This window comes from Carassius auratus, linkage group LG44F, assembly GCF_003368295.1.
Source record: "Carassius auratus strain Wakin linkage group LG44F, ASM336829v1, whole genome shotgun sequence".
Classification (NCBI taxonomy): Eukaryota; Metazoa; Chordata; class Actinopteri; order Cypriniformes; family Cyprinidae; genus Carassius; species Carassius auratus.
In genome coordinates, this window is record NC_039298.1 from 4,464,689 (window position 1) to 4,481,793 (window position 17,105).

The 17,105-nt window shown below is 33.7% G+C and overlaps 1 pseudogene; it reads right to left on the minus strand.

Moving 5' to 3' along the window:
* LOC113068209 (oxysterol-binding protein-related protein 6-like) overlaps positions 1-17,105 on the minus strand; it is a 168,015-nt pseudogene that overhangs the window by 40,882 nt on the left and 110,028 nt on the right.

Consider the following 17,105-nt stretch of genomic DNA (forward strand, 5'->3'; position numbering starts at 1 on the left):
ATGGGCTATTCGGTTTATCAGTTTTTCATATTCTATAGAGAAGAAAAAGCTTGAAGGAAAAATATTTTTCTCATTGTTTTGGTAGTAAATTGAGTATAAGACAACATAAAAACTTGTAGGTTTCTGGTCGTTGTTTTTAATCACACCATCCTATGTTTTAGATGATCTAGAATATATAGCAGAGCATAATTTAATTCTCACACGGCAGCAAGATAAATTTTTAATAAGCCAAAAAGAATACACGTCACACCTCTGTTTATCATTTTGCACTGGCTTCCAATAGCTGCTCGCATAAAATTCAAGGCATTGATGTTTGCCTACAAAACTACCACTGGCTCTGCACCCATTTACCTAAATTTGTTACTTCAGACTTATGTGCCTCTAGAAGCTTGCGTTCCTGTAAGTGAACGTCGCTTGATTGTTCATCCCAAAGAAGCACAAAGTCACTTGTACAGACTTTTAAATTAAAAGATCCCTCCTGATGGAATTGACCTCCCCAACTCAATCCGAGCAGCTGAGTCCTTAGCCATCTTCAAGAATCGGCTTAAAACACATCTCTTCCATCTTTATTTGACCCTCTAACTTTAACACTCACTATTCTAATTATATTCTTTAAAAAAAAATCTAACTACCTCTAATCTTTTTCTATTCTATTTTCTTATTATAATATTACTTAAAATCCCATGCTAAGTGCACTGTATTAACCTAACTGAGACTTGTTATAGCACTTATATATCATTGCTCTTTTTGTTGTTTTTGATTGCTTCAAAGTCACTTTGGATAAAACCGTCTGCTAAATGAATAAATGTAATAAATGTAAATGTATTTCTTGTCCCAGAGCATTCATAGTGGCCCTGTGTATTACTGTGACCATGTAATGTGTGACCCTTTCCCTTCGATGTGCATTGTCAACGGCCACAACTATATATAAACCTCAAAACTTAATGAAAACGAATATCCAAAGAATAAAATTTTAAACTCAAATAAAATCATTTGCTTCTCAGCTGTGTAGAGAGCTCAGTTGAACCATACTCACTTTGGCAAAGTTATATTAACCATTCCGGTTGAAACGATTTCCACTAACTTCCCCCAGAACTTATACTTCCATCTCTGGTCTGAAAATGAAGAAGGAATGAATGAAAGATCAAATGAATGAACAAATAAAATAAAATAATGTGTATGAAGAGTTTGGTTCCAAACCACAATAAATCAATTGATTAATTTAAGTAAAAATGTGTTTTCTTTATCATGAAGGTGGCATGATGAAAACCACTATTGTCCATTTCAAACTTTCACATAACATCTTTAGGTTATAATAGCATCACAAATTAAAATCCAGGTTTTGATTTTCAAAGATTTATAAAATTGTATTATTTTTGTTCCCAACATGCAATAAATCCATTGAATTAATATGAAAGTTGTTTTTCATATTGAAACTAATGAAAATACTCTGAACTTGGTCAATATCAATTATATTATAATCATAACTCAACTCAACTTTCATAAAGCACTTTCAAAACCATTAGAATGGACCAAAGTGCTGTCCATAAGTAGGCACTAACTCTAAAATAAATACCAACATTAAGTTACAACATTAAGTTACATTAAAAACAAGACACAAGAAAATCTAAACAAATCACTATCAGTTCTCAGACCTAATCAAACGCCAAAGGCTTGATTAAATAAATAAGTCTTCTATTCCTTTTTAAAAATATCCATGCCTGATGAGGTTTTTAAGGATAGAGGCAATACATTCCAAAGTGCAGAAGCCGCCACAGAAAAAGCGCGGTCTCCACTACACCTCAAACGAGACCGTGGGACGCTTAGGAGCATATTCCGAGAGGAGCGAAGGTGACGTTGAGACTGATAAGGAATTAACATGTCTTTTATGTACTCAGGAGCTTGATCATGTAGAGCTTTAAAAACAAACATCAACACCTTATATTGTATTCTGTATCTAACAGGTAACCAGTGAAGGGATATTAATAAAGGTGCTATGTGATCCCGTTTTCTGGTATTTGTTAAAAATCTCACTGCAGCATTCTGGACACACTGAAGATGAGTAACCAGTGATTCACTAATGCCCAGATAAAGAGCATTACAATAATCCAGCCGGGTTGAAACAAAGGCATGCACAACAATCTCCAAGTCCTTGTACGAAAGAATTGGTTTCAGTTTAGACAATTTTCTTAAATGAAAGAAAGATGATTTCACAACGCTGTTAACTTGACGATCAAAGCGTAATTCCGAATTGAAAAATATTCCAAGGTTCTTTACATAACTTTGCATATTGTTGGACAGTAGTCTATTATTTCCAGCCGGAGCATTCCCAAACTCCTTGTTCCCAAACATAATAAACTCAGTCTTATCCTCATTTAATTGTAAAAAATGATTAGCTAGCCATCCCTTTACCTCAGTCAAGCACTTATAAAAATTAGTAAAAGATGCACAACCATCACACTCCAAAGGAAGGTACAACTGTTAATCATCATAGAGGTGATAGTTAATATTATGCTGCTTAAAAATAGACCCCAAGGGGTAACATATACAGAGAAAACAGAGTCGGACCAAGGATTGATCCCTGAGGAACCCCCAAAGAAATAGCAGCAGATGCAGAGACATAATTTCCAATTTTAACAGCGCATGTCCTGTCATGCAAATAAGAGGAAAGCCACTTAAGGGCTACACCATTGATCCCTACATAATCTCTAAGGCGGTCTATTAAAACTGCGTGATCTAAAGTATCAAAGGCTGCACTTAAATCTAGCATCATTAAGGCAACACTTTTCCCGGAGTCAATACTTAACAAAATATCATTTGTAACCTTCAATAGTGCTGATTTTGTGCTATGTTTGGTCCTAAATTCAGACTGAAAAATATCCATTATGTTATTTACAATCAAGAAATCTATAAGTTGATTATGGACAACTTTCTTTAAAATCTTATTCATAAAAGGCAATTTCGAAATAGGTCTGAAATTTTTTAACTCGTGAATCCAAGTTATGTTTTTTTTAATACCGCTCAATAACAGCATGCTTAAACCCTGAAGGTACAATTCCATGATATAAACTACTATTGATAATCAGAAGTATATTAGGACCAATAGTGTCTATAACATCTTTAAACAATCGCAACGAAAGAACGTCATAAAGTGAGGTAGTCGGCTTTAAATGCATTATCTTTTCCAACTCAACTAATGTAATAGATGAAAATTTACTCAAACAACGAGAAGGATTAATTATATCGGCTACAACATTGCCTACAGGCACAATATTTGACCGAATAAGAACAACCTTATCAATAAAATATTTTTAAAAAACTATCACATAGATCCTTAGACGGGAAAGGAAAATAGTTGATAGAAGGACTCAATATTTTATCTATAGTTGAAAATAGTACCTTCGGATTATTTGCATTATGTGATATAATTCGCGAAAAAATATGAAGATATATCTGCTCTAACAGCGTTTTGATAGTTTGATAGAGATTCTCTAAGAATATCATAAGATATCTGCAATTTATCTTTCAGCCACTTACGCTCTGCCAGCCGAAAAAACCCGCCTCAAATTACGCGTTACATCATTTAACCACGGTCGTTTTTTAACTTTTTGATATCTCATTTTAAAAGGCGCAACATGATCCAAAATTTCAGAGCAAACATTATTAAAAGAGACAACAAATTCATCAGGTCCTACAACTGACAGTATGGTAGGCTCAACATGAAGGGCTAATTCAGTAAAAGCAGTTGAGAACACACTAGATGTAGAAGTAGTGATAACCCTGGACAAGAATGATGGAGGCTGATGACAGTCATTTGTTGTAGAGGTAAAATTAAACCTAATAGGCATATGATCCGAGATGGCCATTTCTTCAACAAATATTTTCTATCGTTATCCCCAAAGAAAAGATCAAGTCAAGTGTGTGGCCATGATTGTGTGTAGGACCGGAAACACATTGAAATAAGTTAAAAGAATCAACTAAATTCAAGAATTCCTTGGTTATGGGTTATTCCCAGGACAACAAACATGAATGTCAAAATCACCCATAATCAAAATCCTGTCAGCAGATGGAACAACCACAGATAAAAACTCACAAAATTCATCAAGAAAATTCTTATTATAACCAGGAGGCCTATATATCAAGGCACAAAATCACTGGCGAGGGCAAGTCAATCTTCATTAATTGAACTTCAAAACTCTTTGAACTTTCAGCAGACAGTAACTTGCACTTCATCATGTTATTAAAAATAACAGCCAAGCCTCCACCTCGACGATTACTTATCGAAGTACTTAAATAGCTACATCCCCTTGGTAAAAGCTCAACAAGAGGACTCAGATCAGCGTAATTTAGCCAAGTTTCAGTGATAAAAAGAAAGTCCAGCCCATATTTTACATAATAGTCATTCAAGATGAATGTTTTGTTGACAACTGAGCGTGCGTTTATCAAAGCCATGAGCACTGTGGTCGACTCAAGGGGCCGATTAGAGGAAGAAACAGCACTTAGCTTCATTGCCCCAGCTCGTCTCATGGAGCGCAAATTTGAGTGCACCACGCCTCCGCGTCTCGTCTCTCTCCGTGTAGTCCAGCGCAATGATGTTGATGTGGCAGGCAGAACATGTAACAAATAGGAAGGCCGCGACTCCACTGTTGGTCTAGCTCCACTATTCAGGATCCTCAATTTCTTAAGTTTCACCAAGACTCCAGCCCATATGCCTCGTCTCCTGCGGCGTCTCCTCTTCCAGCACACGCATCCTGGAGTTACCTGACAGACTTTAAACGGCGGCTGGAACATGCATGGCTGTTCAGCAAACAATTTCAAGTTCAAATCACGGCTGCACATATTCAAGGCCGTAGTACGAAGACTTAGCAGAGAAAGGCGACCATAGATCAACTGAGAGCAATCCAAATAATTGATAAAACATAAAAGTAAAATAAATAAACAAAAAACAGACATCCTAAATGTAGAGCGACGGCAAGCCAATACACAACCTGGCGCCTTCTTTCCTAGGTTATCCAAAAAAAAAAATAATTATATACAGGCACTGGACTAAAAATACATTCAGTTATCGCTTCTAGAATGAATTCAACAGTTTTTGTTAACGCTATTATTTAATTCAGCAATAAAATAAATTTCACCATGAACAAGAATATGAAAAACAATATCACATTAGACTACAGAAATTCCAAATTTCTATTCTCGACTCGAGAAGAGTCAGTCTATTGTTTGTTATCTGGCTCGGCTCGGTGTTCATCTTCAGTTCTCTCGTCACAGCAGTTCAGTCAGTGTACTGTCTGAGTAAATAAATTATTCCAGAATATTGGTTTGTTTTAACTCAGAGGGAGTTTCAGCCAAATAAAAAAAAAAGGTAACAGCTTAAGTCATTTGTGGATTAATGCGTATTGGAGATGCGAACCATTTAAAACGATTCAGTTCAATTTGGTGAAATGGTTCAAGAAGATCCGGTTACATCGAGTGATTCGTTCATGAACCGGATATCACAAACTGCTTTGTTTTGAACTCTCTCTCACAACAGACACGGAAGAGAAGACAATGCTGAATAAAGTTGTAGTTTTTGCTATTTTTGGACCAAAATGTATTTTTGGTGCTTCAACAAATTCTAACAGACCCTCTGATGTCACATGGACTACTTTGATGATGTTTTTCTTACCTCTCTGGACATGGACAGTAGACCGTACACACAGCTTCAATGGAGGGACTGAGAGCTCTCGGACTAAATTTAAAATATTTTAAACAGTGTTCCAATGATAAACCGAGATCTCACGGATTTGGAACGACATAAGGGATCATCAAGTTATTGATGATATATTCTTGATTATTGGGTGAACTAACCCTTTAACATTAAACTTCAGCGAAACTATTCACATTTTTTTTTATATATAGTGCTCTCATTATAATGTTCTGTATATGACAGTAGTTATGTTCTGCATTTCTGTTTTGAGCTGCGCGCGCTGAAGATGACCAGTAGAATGAAGTATTTGATAGCAGGTTTTTAATCAATGGGATTTGACTCCAAGCATATTCTGTATGAGATAAATGTTTATACAACATAACATTTATATTATGAAGTATAGGCTATCTGCACAAAATGCCCTGAATGCATGAATATGTCTGTGCATCTATGAATGAACTCCTTTTGTAGACTGTTTCTTCACGCAACAAAGTGCAGAAACACGGCAGCTAAACTAAAAATTCACAGCGTTTTATAATAGTGTTCTCATTATAATGTTATATACATAAGAGTCCCAGTCATAGTTCTTAATATGCGTTGTTGCTTGTCTTGTTCGCACTGCGTGCTGAAGAGATCACCGTAGTACAATGAACGAAGCTCTTTACTGCAGGGCAACTCAACCAAATGCATCTTATACGACATAAATATATACACAATATATATATAAACCTGCTGAAATGTTTTGAAATTATTTATGCCCTACCTTGAAGAAAAATCTTGTAAAGTCTTGTTTTTTTAAAGATTTAAATCTCTGCCTCCAAGATGCTCCTCTTTTGGTCACGGACTATAGAAAGTGAAACTTCAATCTATGGGGTGGTTGGATTTATTAACGCACATATATTAATATTAACACAATATAAACATTAATAAGATAATATTTATTTAAAGCTTTTCATATTCTTATTTACAGCATTATCTCAATAGGCTGTATATTAACTTCAGGAGAAAACCGGTCTTTATTATTTTATTCTTTTCTATAAAGTCTTTATTTTTAAAGTAAGGATTTTCTCATCTGCAAAAACATACCTTGTCGATTTTAGAATGACATAGTACGGTCATCAAATGATGTTGAATTTACTGTACTATTATTTTACATTTAATTTGGGTTGAAATTCTCCTTGTGGATGTGACGCTGCAAAACGCTAGTACATTGTGTCGGCATTTCAACTATACATGAGACTGCGTGGCCTTGTAAGATGATGCTGTCATTTATGTTTGATCATTCATGACAGGACATGGTGCTAACCTGTGACAGTGGCGAGAAATCATGTACAGTTGTTCATGTACAGTTCAGCATAGCCTCTGACACAAACTCCAGTCCCAAAGAGGAACCAGTATTTAAAATCAAAAGACCTCCAGTCAGTCATAACTCCACAGGAATCACATCAAATAGTGCACTATAGAGGTACAGTTCTATTGAAGAACAATTCTATTATCTGCTATAGGACAGGAAGAATTGTATAAACTAATTAAATCAACTGAACCAACTAACTTATTATTAAATCAATGTCTTTATGATATGTCCCAAACATTTCCAGTCAAGATTAAGACATTATTTAGGGCCCTATGAAATCGGTTTTATTTTTTCCCGAATTCATTTTAATTTTTATTCCAAATTCATTTTTTTCCATTTTAATTTTTCTGGATTCCGTTTTTTTCCATTTTCATTTTTCTCCACCCATTTTTCATTGTTAAATTAAAGTTTTACAAAAATTACATATCTATGGACCTATGAAATGATTAATGTTTTATTCACCATATGTTTTATTGTTCCCTATTTCTGTGTTTTAGCATGTCTAATTATTTAAATGCATAAAAACAACTTACATTTATTACATTTTTTCCTAAAATAACCTTATGAAATGTTTTCTGTTTTTGTCAGATATTCTTTTGTGTATTTGCATTTTTTTCAAATGTTATAATTTTCAATGTTATCAAATGAAAGTAGTGATTATGTGCACTTTATGCCAAGAAGATTTATGACTTTGACCTTTGACAGGTTGAACTTCCGCTAACCTTATGATGGATGGGCGGAACTTTCCAAATGAGTTCAAGGGTTAACCTATGACCCTTTCCCATGCATCGATCATGTGGTTTTGACAGAAAGTTTTACCCTATTGACCTAGTTAGTTCTAAATTATAACGGTATATGAAAGACTCCCCACGCATCGATCATGTGGTTTTGACAGAAGCTCTTTGAATTTGTGCCAGTTAGCTTGTTTGAACTTTGTGCCAGTTAGCTTTTTTGAACTTTATCACAGTTATACGGTTATGTGTGTGTGTATGTGGATATATGTGTGTGTGTGTGTGTGTGTGTGTGTGTGGTTATATGGCTTCCCCCCCCCCATTACATTCCTGAGCAGTGTATAAATGTGATCGGTGTGTTCTACATAAATATAACAATTAAAGGTTGAAAAACATTTCAGTTATATAATTTATATCATTTATATAATAATTATCATGCTAAAGTTGAAAACATTTTAGTTATTTCATATATGTGACATTCAGTTATTTCACATTTTTATATATATAAAACATCCTATCCTTTATATAATCTAAAAAACAATTAAAGGTTTAAAAACATTCTGTTCTTTTAAAAAAGGTTATAAATGAAACTGTATAAAAAATATACTGAAACCGACTGTATCAGATGAAACGAGATCCAATTTTTTTTTTTTTTAGAGAGCAGAAAGGAGGTGTTTTTAGAGAGCTGAAGGTGCCTGTGCTTGCACACTCGTCCGAGTTTACTAACCAATCATAATATCTTCAAAGCCATTTGTTAATTAAAACTACAGTATCTCACGTGGGAGTACCATATTTTTGACAGTTTTCTGACGGTTCACCTATGAATTACGGTTGGTGTGCGGCTAGCATCTCTTGTACCCCATCTCTCTCCCTCTCAGCCATTAATTCGTCTCCAAGTCTTATTTTCTTCTTTTAATGAATATAAACACATTATACATTCACAAACAATATAAAAAAAACATTTACATTAGTTTTGTTCATCACTAAAAATATACATTTTACCAGGATCGGGGAAAAAAATATATAATTGAACAGAATGAAGAATATGGACTAATTTTTTACAGTCTATGATGTTACGGTGTCTTTAAACCATATTACATTTCATTCCTGTAATAAAACATGCATCGGTATTTCATCCGCTGTTAGTGACTATATTCATAAATTATGCTATGCTGTTTTATTTTATCCGCCGATAGAGATATTTATAAACTTATGATATGCCGTTTTTATTTTATCTGCTGGTAGAGATATTTTAAGTACTCTATTTATTGATCAAATTATGTTATGCTATTTTTACAGTCTATGATGTTATAGTGTCTTTAAACCATATTACATTTCATTCCTGTAATTTTCTTCATGTTATGCTGTTTTATTTTATGCGCTGATAAAGGATTATTTTACCACTATATTCATAAAGTATGACATCCTGTTGAAAATACTTTTATTTAGAATATATGACGATGTCCTGTTAACACGCGCTTAGCTTTCCATACTTCAATGCTATGTATAGGATTTCAGAAAACACTATTCTGCTCCGTTAAATCGACGTTTTGCCACCGCGTTATCCGTTTGTCATCTATGAACACGACATCGCGGGGGGTGTAAGCACTCCCGGTTAGGAATGCATGGTTCTACCGGTCTTAGTGAAAAGGCTTCCTCCGGTGGAATTCATACGTGGGGCATATTAATGATTATTTTATCAGCCCTAAACCTGCCCACGCAGTAAACGGCAGTATAACTGATCTTTTTTCAAAAGCTGTATAATTATTTATTTTAACTGAACCCCTACAGTACCACCACACAATAAAATGCTTTATGCACATACATTTTTAATTAAATTTAGTTTTTAAGCTATCTATTTTAAACAATATGAAAAAATTAATAAAATATAAAATTATATATGACGACATGTTAATAAACCGGAACATACATTTTAAACGTGTTTATCAAACTTATAAAACACATCGCAGTAAGAGACATGTTACTAAACCAAAGCAAATCAATTTATCATACAATTTTTAATCATGTATTCAACATATACTTATACAACATATACAAACACGTTTTAAACATATTTTAAACAAAAACTAATCATAAACGCCGCCTTCTCAAAATTACAAACATGTACAATCATGCTGATCACATATTATGGATATGCAGACTTTTAGCCATTAATACGTTTTTAGGATAATGAAAAACACCAATGTCTTGGGGCTGCAAAAATATCTCCAGTCCCCCAAAACCCACTCAGACTCCAGGGGTTAAAGAATATGGAAATAAATAATTATATAATGACATCATCATCCTAAAGCAATTCTTTAAACAAAAAAAATGTATTCAACATTTAAGTTAATCAAACTTATAAAACACACCATACTCTTCTTTTAAAAAAAAGATAACTTATTTTAAATGTGATAGCATAGTATATACAATAAACATTTCTGATGATGCATATAAAAAATTATCCCTTACATTTTTAGACCAGTGAGAGATGTCCAAACATGAATGAAATATCCCCAAAATAAAATTTACGACTTAAAAAATAAAATAAAATGTTTAATATCATAAACAGAATCTCTAAGGTCCTCGTAGTGAAATGCATGTGAGACCTGAAGGAGTCCTTCACGGACCCCGCGCAGCGGGGGTGGAGTACCAGACGCATGATCTAAGTCAATGGTGTACATTATTTCAAAGCTAACATTAATGTAATGTTTTTTAATAATCAGTTCCCCAACTTCATCTGATGTAATTCATTACATCTGTTTAAATGTTTCTTAATTCTACAAAATGATGATGTCTGTGTATATATATATATATATATATATATATATGATTATATTATATTAGATGCGTCATGCATTAATCACTATAGATTCTTTAAAGTTCTTATTTCTAGCACCATCTTCAAAGTTTTTAATACCATCCCTCTCTCTCTCTCCCTCTCACACACACACACACAATGAAACATGATACCAAAGTCTTTCTGTATGTTTTAAAAATAAAACTAAAAAATCTGCTTTAAATCTGCTTTAAAGCTCGTTTGTCACAGTATAGACTGTGAAGTTTAGATGAAGTTGTTTTATCTTTTAGAAGAAGACCCTCGAACGTATTCAACCATTAAAGATGGTTCAGGAAAGACCTGCGCATCCTAGATATGTAATTTATGTGCGTTGCTACGGTCGTAAACCTTTCACATATCTACGGTACTTTCAGACACAGAGCAGGAAAGACATTTGCAGGCCCTCTGTTTAGCCTTTGGGACTACCTCCATTTAAAAGCAAAAATTAAAAAATGAACGCCTTTACATCTAACAGGCTGTAGTTCTATTTTATATATTTTATATTATATTCTTTATTTAAAACAATATATTTAACCGACAGTATCCCCCAACGTGTGTTTTCCATCAGTTGTTTGGCCTTAAGCCTTTTTACGTAGTGCTTTTCATTTAGCCTACTGTAAGATCGCTTTACACTAGTGTAATGAAAGTTAACTTTTCTTAAAGTTTATAGTTGTATTTTACTGTATCCCCATCCTTCTATCCTTTAGATTGTATGCGTACTGTAAAATAACAAATATACATCTTGCTTAAAGTCAGTCAAATAATTACACCTACAATTTGAAACGTGTTTAAACACATTGTGTGTCACTAAAGCAAGGCACACCGTCTATCGTCTTATTTTTTTAAATAACCCGATGACCGGCATCGTCTCTTCATATAATTTATCAACCCGAGTGCTTTTCTCACACGAGTAGAAAACACTTTCTCTTTGGATGTGTTTGGCAGAAACAATTTCTACATCAGAACATTTTTTAAATGTACGACTGAACTTTTCTCATTCGACAGAAATACTATTTTCAAATTATTTACCCGTCCTATAACACTCGGTGTAAATGTTCTTACCTAGAACAGAAAACATACGCTTTGACTATTTTGTAGGCATCGTGTAATGTTAAATTGTTTACTAAAAAAACTGTAATCACCAGCAGCTGTGATTTTCAAAATGAAAGAAATGTACGAGCTAAGGATGTTTCAACTATTATCAACATTTCCTTTTGACCCGGATAAAGCCGTAATTAACTTTCTACGCGAGTGACACAATATACAGTTATCATACTATTGGTGTAAATAGCCGTGCTAAAACATTTAATTTTAAACAAACGATCCACGACGATCCAGTTTTTTTTTAAATGGTTTAGATCCGTCGAAGTCTTATTTGAAGAAATTAGAGAATGCGTCAGTTTCAGACAAAGCCGATTCTCTCAGTCCACGTAGATAATGTTTTAATTGAAAAGATGTTGCAGTAGCTCCATCGACTGTGCTGTTACAGTTACAGTTGAACGATGTATTATATGCAAAAACAGTAGTGCAATGATATTTTTTGTAGAAATAGTTTACTGTGTTTGTACATTAAAAACTTTAGACAGTTTATGGTGTAATAGCTTTAACCATGTGCAGTTTCTTAGTCTAATGCGATGAGAAAGTTTGTGGTTTACAGTTCGCTGCGGCGTGATGAGATCTAGCGTCTGTTAAACACGGCAAAGTCAAGAAATCTTGCAATTTTAGGGCAAAAGAGTTAGAACAAACATTTGTCTATGCGGTGTTAGGCTATATTGAACTCAGGGTCATTCTAAAGTTTTGTATGTTTATTTTCATTTCAACATATTGATGAAAACTGTTACAGATTTTGTCTTAGTAACATGGAATACAATAGTTTTTGTTAAAAGATATGGGCTGCTTGAGTAACACCGTCGTCTCTGATGCTTGAAGTTTTCACTGCTTACAGGCACCCCACTAGCCTAAACCTGTAACTCTTATCATAATTATTTAAAATAACTATAAACTTCATGCGTGACACCTATGTAACTGACTAAAACTAATATGTATGCTAAACAAAACATTTGCAGTTGTGAAAAATGAAGTGAATTAATAGATGTCAGAAACTGCTCACCTCGTGTTTTCTTAAAGAAGTACGGGTTATTTAGACGTGCCAAAGCGCAGTTACAGTCGTAGTGCAGTTTCCCGGATCAGACCTTAAGCATGATGAATGACTAAAACAGTCAAAATCATCCCGCCTCTCACTTAAATGAACAACTTATCAACAGTGGTATATTTATTAAAGTACTGTTTAGAGATGCATATGATGAAAATACCACATCCATGACATCCATGACTTTTAATGTGTAACTTTAGTGTAGTAGATGGGTTTGTATTAAGTGTAACAGTCATAACAGAAGATGGTAAGGCTCATTTTAAAAGTCGAGGTAGTGGCTATTATTTGTCTTTGTGACACAGGTAGACCAGAAAAAGCTCTAAAGTGCATCACAATCTCAGTTTAAACACTCTCTTGACAATCATTTAATCATCTTGTACTCTATTTTGTTCATTGTACTCTATTTTGTTCTAGATGTAGGGGCGATATTGTTATGCTGTAAAATTCCTATGAACAAGCACTGTATGTTTGACCGCAGTCAGAGAAGGCTCTTCAACAGAAAAGTGCAAAACAACGTGTCAACATATCGGTCGACTATCTCTGGAAAAAATAAATAAATAAATAAATAAAATTATAGATGTTTACGAGTCACACGTTGACAATTTTTGCCTTATGTGCTAATTACAGCTAAAATCACTGAATTATGAAATGCAAAAGTGTGTACGCATTTTTCTATAACCGTTACAAAAGTGAGAACATCGTATTTCTCAAATGTGTTTGTATTACAACGGTAGCCCATCTAACAAATCTGGAGAAGTGGAGAAGCAAAGATGTTTAGCACGTATACACGTACACCAGAGATGTTGCTTTATTTGAATCGAAGATGATGGCCTTAGGAACTGTTAACATTCTTTAATGTCGTCGTGTTGTGTTTTGTCAAAATAAAAAAGTTTGGGGAAATGTTTAATAATTTTTCTTAATTCAATAGAATACGCTCACCCCGCTCTCTTTCCCACACGAGAGTTAGCATGAACTTACAGGAGTCTTAAAACAAAATGTGAATTGTGTCATCTGCTATCCGAACACGATGACTAAATCTAACAGAGTAATAAAAATATGATTTACAAATCAACATTTAACAACAACAACAAAAAAACTTTAACAATTGTATTCTGAATTCTATATGCGTTGTAAAGGTTAGCTTTCTTGCTATACTCTTTCTTAGTGATTTGGTCGCTCGAATACACGAAAGGTTATGGATAAAATGTATCTCACAAGAGTGTGGAAACTTTAACACGCTCAAACTTAAACGAGTGTACCATTTGATTTGTTTAGGTTGTAATAGTTTTAAGTGTAAAACAGCTAGACTTCATTTTTGCGCCGATGCTTCATGCGATGACACTTTTGGACAGACACAAAGTTGCGCTAAAAAGAAAGATCTCGAAGAGAAAAACTGTAACTTAATTTCTTAATTTTCATTTATTCCTATTACGATGACACCGCACGAAGATCGCATAAAAACATACGGTGCGACAAACAAATTGCGAACGGACATCCGAAATCTTGATACGGCTAAATCTCGAGGTGTAAGAAAAATTTCATTTACAAAACACTGTGATTCTTAGATGTGAAACACCCTTGACATGATCTGCTGGCCTGCGCAAAAATAGTCATAAATGTTTTAGCACGGCTATTTACACCAATAGTATGATAACTGTATATTGTGTCACTCGCGTAGAAAGTTAATTATGGCTTTATCCAGGTCAAAAGGAAATGATGATAATAGTTGAAACATCCTTAGCTCGTACATTTCTTTCATTTTGAAAATCACAGCTGCTAGTGATTACAGTTTTTTTAGTAAACCATTTAACATTACACGATGCCTACAAAATAGTCAAAGCGTATGTTTTCTGTTCTAGGTAAGAACATTTACACCGAGTGTTATAGGACGGGTAGATAATTAGAAAATAGTATTTCTGTCGAATGAGAAAAGTTCAGTCGTACATTTAAAAAAATGTTCTGATGTAGAAATTATGTTTCTGCCAAACAAATCCAAAGAGAAAGTGTTTTCTACTCATGTGAGAAAAGCACTCGGGTTGATAAATTATATGAAGAGACGATGCCGGTCATCGGGTTATTAAAAAAAAAATAAGACGATAGACGGTGTGCCTTGCTTTAGTGACACACAATGTGTTTAAACACGTTTAAAATTGTAGGTGTAATTATTTGACAGACTTTAAGCAAGATGTATATTTGTTATTTTACAGTACGCATACAATCTAAAGGATAGAAGGATGGGGATACAGTAAAATACAACTATAAACTTTAAGAAAAGTTAACTTTCATTACACTAGTGTAAAGCGATCTTACAGTAGGCTAAATGAAAAGCACTACGTAAAAAGGCTTAAGGCCAAACAACTGATGGAAAACACACGTTGGGGGATACTGTCGGTTAAATATATTGTTTTAAATAAAGAATATAATATAAAATATATAAAATAGAACTACAGCCTGTTAGATGTAAAGGCGTTCATTTTTTAATTTTTGCTTTTAAATGGAGGTAGTCCCAAAGGCTAAACAGAGGGCCTGCAAATGTCTTTCCTGCTCTGTGTCTGAAAGTACCGTAGATATGTGAAAGGTTTACGACCGTAGCAACGCACATAAATTACATATCTAGGATGCGCGGGTCTTTCCTGAACCATCTTTAATGGTTGAATACGTTCGAGGGTCTTCTTCTAAAAGATAAAACAACTTTATCTAAACTTCACAGTCTATACTGTGACAAACGAGCTTTAAAGCAGATTTAAAGCAGATTTTTTAGTTTTATGTTTAAAACATACAGAAAGACTTTGGTATCATGTTTCATTGTGTGTGTGTGTGTGAGAGAGAGAGAGAAAGAGAGAGAGAGGGAGAGAGAGAGGGGGGAGAGAGAGAGGGATGGCATTAAAAACTTTGAAGATGGTGCTAGAAATAAGAACTTTAAAGAATCTAAAGTGATTAATTCATGACGCATCTAATATAATATAATCATATATATATATATATATATATATATATATATATATATATATGATATGATATAAATAATTATTTATTATATAATATTATATAAAAAATATAAAATATTTTAGGTAATATACACATCATTTTGTCGAATTAAGAAACATTTAAACAGATGTAATGAACTACATCAGATGTAGTTGGGGAACTGATTATTAAAAAAACATTACATTAATGTTAGCTTTGAAATAATGTACACCATTGACTTAGATCATGCGGTCTGGAACTCCACCCCCGCTGCGCGGGGTCCGTGAAGGACTCCTTCAGGTCTCACATACATTTCACTACGAGGACCTTAGAGATTCTGTTTATGATTTTAAACATTTTATTTTATTTTTTAAGTCGTAAATTTTATTTTGGGGATATTTCATTCATGTTTGGACATCTCTCACTGGTCTAAAAATGTAAGGGATAATTTTTTATATGTATCATCAGAAATGTTTATTGTATATACTATGCTATCACATTTAAAATAAGTTATCTTTTTTTTTAAAGAAGAGTATGGTGTGTTTTATAAGTTTGATTAACTTAAATGTTGAATACATTTTTTTGTTTAAAGAATTGCTTTAGGATGATGATGTCATTATATAATTATTTATTTCCATATTCTTTAACCACTGGAGTCTGAGTGGGTTTTGGGGGACTGGAGATATTTTTGCAGCCCCAAGACATTGGTGTTTTTCATTATCCTAAAACGTATTAATGGCTAAAAGTCTGCATATCCATAATATGTGATCAGCATGATTGTACATGTCTGTAATTTTGAGAAGGCGGCGTTTATGATTAGTTTTTGTTTAAAATATGTTTAAAGCGTGTTTTTATATGTTGTATATTTGTTGAATACATGATTAAAAAATGTATGATAAATTGATTTGCTTTGGTTTAGTAACGTCTCTTACTGCGATGTGTTTTATAAGTTTGATAAACACGTTTAAAATGTATGTTCCGGTTTATTAACATGTCGTCATATATAATTTTATATTTTATTAATTTTTTCATATTGTTTAAAATAGATAGTTTAAAAACTAAATTTAATTAAAAATGTACGTGCATAAAACATTTTATTGTGTGGTGGTACTGTAGGTGTACAGTTAAAATAAATAATTATACAGCTTTTGAAAAAAGATCAGTTATACTGCCGTTTACTGCGTGGGTAGGTTTAGGGCTGATAGAATAATCATTAATATGCCCCGCGTATGAATTCCACCGGAGGAAGCCTTTTCACTAAGACCGGTAGAACCATGCATTCCTAACCGGGAGTGCTTACACCCCCCGCGATGTCGTGTTCATAGATGACAAACGGATAACGCGGTGGTAAAACGTCGATTTAACGGAGCAGA